Below are 5,375 nucleotides of genomic sequence, written 5' to 3'. Positions count from 1 at the left end.
TGGATTTGAATCTCAAGTACTACAATTGCAACTGTTAACTTGGCAGTAGCAAGGATTCATTTTTAGTGTATCAAGTTTTGGCGCCGTTGCGACGGGGACCAGATTTTTTTACCTCTAATTTTCGGTTTCATATCTAGTCTAAGATATCTGACTCGTGTTATTTTCTTTGTTTCAGCTGATGATCCAGGTGCATGACCAGTAGACATACTCGGAGCAACGCACAAGGGCCATTACATCAGCTTTCTAACGAGGAACTAGCGAGATTGGAACGACAGAACCGTCAACAGCCGAGATCAACGAACACCAACATGGGTGATCATCCAGATGATCTCACTGCTGCGTTTGCACTCATGCAACAGCAGATGCAGCAGATGCAGCAGACAATCCAAGCGCAGCAAGCTGCTGCCGAGCAAGCTGCTCTGAATGCTGCGAACCAACAGGAGGGAGTGGTCCAGATCGGCCAGAGAAATTTACTGCGTAATCTGCCCGCTACGCGATCTGCCATAACCCCTCCACCGTGCACAAGGCAAGATTTCGAGATCAAGCCAGCCTTGATAAGTCTAGTGCAAAGGAAGATCTTCAATGGGCTTCCTGCTGAGATACCGATGGACCACATCGAGCACTTCGAGAAGATGTGTGGTTTCACTAAAGCGAATGGAGTACCACCTGATTACATCAAGTGTACTCTGTTCCCTTTCTCTCTTGATGGGAAAGCTGCTCGCTGGCTTGATTCACTACCCACCGGATCACTCACCAACTGGGAACAAGTCCGAGAAGCTTTCTTAAGCCACTTCTACACGAAATCGAAGACAGCAGCTCTGAGACAGAAGATCGTGACCTTCAAACAGCTGGTAGACGAGCCGTTCTGTGATGCTTGGGAGCGATTCAATGTCTACCGCAGAGAATGCCCACATCACGGTTTTGAGGAAGACTATCTGCTGGGAGTGTTCTACGATGGAGTAGGCTGGGAGTACAGGAACGCTTTGAACTCAGCCAGTAAAGGAGATTTCATGACTCAGTCCACTCAAGGTGCATTCGAGTTGATTGAGAACATGGCCTCAAGCTCAGCTGACAATAACCGCGAGACTGATCGCACTCAGAAGGTGAAGAGCATCGACAACAGCAAGATTGATGAGCTCTCTGCCAAAGTCGACCAGCTGATTAAGAGTAACCAGAACCAAGTCTTCATCATGGAAGAATCACCACAGGATAAAGCTACCGCAGAAGGCACTTCAGAGACAGATCAGTCGGCTGAGGATCAGCATGAAGTGAGTTATGTGAATGGGCAAGGATGGCAGTTCAAGAACTATCACCCGAACCCTAACGTGAGGAACAATCCCCACCTGTTCAATGCCCCTAAACCAGACGATAAAGCTCAAGGGAACCAAGGTCAGAACAGTGGATACCAAAGGCCTTATGGCAATCAGGGAAGAACCTTTGTCCTTAACCCAGCTCAGAATGCTCAGTTCCACAGCCAGAAACAGCCGGTTAATCAGCAAGCTGCACAACCGACTCAGACTGCTCCGCATGATGACATGAAGAGTCTCGCCAATATGATGAGTCAGCTGCTCCAAGGACAGCAGATCCAAGGGAAGGCACTGAACCAGGTCACAAACGACATCAACACCAGGATGAATCATATGTTCAATGACCTGAGTGTGAAGTATGACAATGTCTCAAGCCATATGAGACAGATGGATATTCAGATTGCTCAGACTGCTGAGAACGTGAAGAGACAGCAAGGAACTCTCCCTGGGAAAACAGACAAGAACCCCAAGGAGTGCAATGCAGTAGGGTTGAGGAGTGGAAAGCAACTGCCTGATCTAGACCCCAGGAGATTCACATCGGCTGAGAAAGGAAAGCAGAAGGAGTCGGATCAGCCATCTAAAGCTGTACCCACAGATGAGGATGATGCAGAACAACCTACTGAGACTGTTCCGACGGAAGCAGAGCGACCCGCTGGGGTTGTTCCACCGACTGCAGCGCCTTCTCCTGCTCGTCAGTATGTGCCAAAAGTTCCTTACCCTGTTCCAGCTAAGGCTACACGCAAGGATAAGGAAGAGATGAAGTGCAGGAAGATGCTAGAAGACCTAACTGTCAAGCTCCCTCTGATGAGTGCGATCCAGATGATACCATCCATGCGCAGCTTTGTCAAAGGACTGATCTCTGGGAAGATATCTGATGACAGTGAGTTCATGATTGTCTCTAAGGAGTGCAGCGCGGTGCTCCAGAACAGAAGGATCAAGAAGATGGGTGATCCGGGAAAGTTTGTTCTCTCGGTTCAGATTGGGAGAACACTTTTCTCATGCTCATTGGTCGATCTAGGGTCGAGCATAAACCTCATGCCATACACTGTGGCTAAGCGCCTTGGATACTCGGACTTCAAGCCTACCAGGATGTCCCTAGTGTTTGCTGATCGATCTGTCAAGTCTCCAGTTGGGATCCTAGAGGATCTTCAAGTTCTGGTCGGAAACACCCTTGTTCCTGCCGATTTCGTTGTTCTGGAAGTTGAGGAAGATTCCAATGATCCCCTGATCCTAGGCAGACCATTCCTCTGCACTGTTGGAGCTATCATTGATGTCCGACAAGGGAAGATCGATCTCCACCTTGGAGATATTGTGATGAAGTTTGAGATGGATCAGATGCTCAAGAAGCCGATGCTGGATGGACAAACCTTCACTGTCCAAGAAGATGGTGATCCCCTAGAGCCGCATGAAGGTATGATCGAGGAGATTCTCACCGAGGATCCACTTGAACTCGCCTTAGTCAGAGCTCAAGCCGAGCAAAGCTTGGAGAGTGTTGATGCTGATGCCTATGCCCAGATCCTGGATTCAGCCAGGAGTATGGAGAGGATGGTGGCGAATCTAAGTCTGGGGGAGAACAGTGACTCCAGCACATCAACTGGAACAACCACGCCTCAGAACCCGACTGTTCCGGCAGCTCAGCCCGATGACTCATGGAGCGAGCTGAAAGCTCCAAAGGTAGAGCTCAAATCCCTTCCCAAGGGACTCAGGTATGCATTTCTTGGACCCAACTCCACATATCCTGTCATTGTGAATGCTGACCTGAACAATGCAGAGACTGCTCTGCTTTTGTGTGAGCTGAGGAAATATCGTAAGGCTTTGGGTTACTCTCTAGCTGACATACCTGGCATTTCACCTGATCTGTGCATGCATAGAATACACCTGGAAGATGAATCGATGACTTCTGTAGAACATCAGAGGAGGTTAAACCCGAATCTAAAAGATGTTGTAAAGAAAGAGATAATGAAACTTCTAGAAGCAGGTGTGATCTATGCGATCTCTGACAGTAAGTGGGTTAGTCCCGTGCATGTAGTACCTAAGAAAGGTGGGATCACTGTTGTAACCAATGAAAAGAATGAATTGATCCCCACTAGAACAGTTACTGGTCATCGCATGTGCATTGATTTTCGTAAATTGAATGCTGCGACTCGTAAGGATCACTTCCCACTTCCTTTTATTGATCAAATGCTTGAGAGATTGGCTAACCACCCTTACTATTGCTTTTTAGATGGTTATTCAGGTTTCTTTCAGATTCCCATCCACCCAGATGATCAGGAGAAGACGACGTTCACATGCCCTTATGGAACATATGCATACAGGAGGATGCCATTCGGCTTGTGCAATGCTCCAGCGACCTTCCAGCGATGCATGATGTCAATTTTTACTGATCTGATCGAAGACATAATGGAGGTTTTCATGGACGATTTCAGCGTCTATGGAAGCTCCTTTCATGTCTGTTTGTCAAATTTGTGCAGGGTACTGAAGCGATGCGAAGAGAAGCATTTGGTGCTGAACTGGGAGAAATGCCACTTCATGGTGAGAGATGGGATTGTTCTGGGACACAAGATATCCGAGAAAGGCATTGAGGTGGACAAGGCAAAGATCGAGGTCATGATGAGTCTGCAACCACCAACTTCAGTGAAGGGAATCAGGAGTTTCTTGGGACACGCTGGTTTCTACAGGAGGTTCATCCAAGACTTCTCTAAGATCGCGAGACCACTCACTCGGTTGCTCTGCAAGGAAGCTCAGTTTGCCTTTGACAGTGACTGCTTAGCCGCATTCCACACAATCAAGGGAGCTCTAGTCAGTGCACCAGTTGTCCAACCTCCAGACTGGGATCTCCCTTTTGAGATCATGACAGATGCGAGTGATTTTGCAGTGGGAGCAGTCCTTGGACAGCGTAAAGACAAGAAGCTTCACGTGATCTACTATGCAAGCAGAACTTTGGATGAAGCTCAATGCCGATACGCAACCACAGAGAAGGAGCTCCTTGCCATCGTGTTCGCCTTTGAGAAGTTCAGATCCTATTTGGTTGGATCAAAGGTGATTGTGCACACAGACCACGCGGCTCTCAAGTACCTGCTCACGAAGAAGGATGCTAAACCGCGGCTCTTAAGATGGATTCTCTTGCTCCAAGAGTTTGATCTAGAGATAAGAGACAAGAAGGGAGTTGATAATGGAGTGGCAGATCATCTCTCCAGGATGAAAGTGTCAGATGAGACAGTTCTTGATGTGGAACAACCGATGGAGTACGTCAATGCGATTGGTCTGCGCAACATGGAGCAGTCATCACCTGCCATTAAGGATTGTTCCCGCGTAGAAGGAGCATTCGTTGCAGTGATCCAGAAGGAGTACCCGAATCTTCCATGGTTTGCTGAGATTGCCAACTTCTTGGCAGCTGAGAAAGAGCCTTTGAGGTTCACTGGGAATGAGAAGAGGAAATTTTTGAGGGAGGCAAGGCACTACTTCTGGGATGAGCCGTACCTCTATCGGCAAGGCAAGGATGGGATCTTCAGAAGATGTGTTCCGGAGGCTGATATTCCAGGGATCCTTCACCACTGCCATGGTTCCTCTTATGCTGGTCACTTCGCCACCTTCAAGACTGTTTCCAAGATCCTCCAAGCCGGTTTCTGGTGGCCTACTATGTTCAGAGATGCTCACGCCTTCATATCTCGATGCAATTCATGCCAAAGGATGGGGAGTATAAGCAAGAGAAACGAGATGCCTCAGAACTACATCTTGGAAGTTGAAGTGTTCGATTGCTGGGGGATCGATTTCATGGGACCTTTCCCAGTCTCTCACAAGAATGAATACATCCTAGTTGCTGTGGACTATGTCTCCAAGTGGGTGGAAGCAATTGCTAGTCCAACTAATGATGCGCGAGTTGTAACCAAGATGTTCACCTCCATTATCTTTCCAAGATTTGGAGTGCCTAGAGTGGTTATAAGCGATGGTGGAACTCATTTTATCAACAAAGTGTTCCAAGGATTGCTGAGTAAGAATGGTGTGAAACACAAGGTTGCAACCGCCTATCATCCTCAAACAAGTGGTCAAGTGGAAGTTTCCAACAGA

At 47.9% G+C, this 5,375-nt stretch overlaps 1 non-coding gene across 1 annotated transcript; it reads right to left on the bottom strand.

Annotated features, from left to right (window-relative positions):
- Positions 1-815: 815 nt before the first annotated feature.
- LOC130505935 (small nucleolar RNA R71) lies at positions 816-922 on the bottom strand. Its single transcript, XR_008941844.1, has one exon. It is a non-coding gene; the product is annotated as a small nucleolar RNA R71 (small nucleolar RNA).
- Positions 923-5,375: the final 4,453 nt, after the last annotated feature.

The sequence above is a fragment of the Raphanus sativus genome, unplaced genomic scaffold (assembly GCF_000801105.2).
Source record: "Raphanus sativus cultivar WK10039 unplaced genomic scaffold, ASM80110v3 Scaffold2708, whole genome shotgun sequence".
NCBI lineage: Eukaryota > Viridiplantae > Streptophyta > Magnoliopsida > Brassicales > Brassicaceae > Raphanus > Raphanus sativus.
This window is presented reverse-complemented; position numbering and strand designations above follow the sequence as displayed.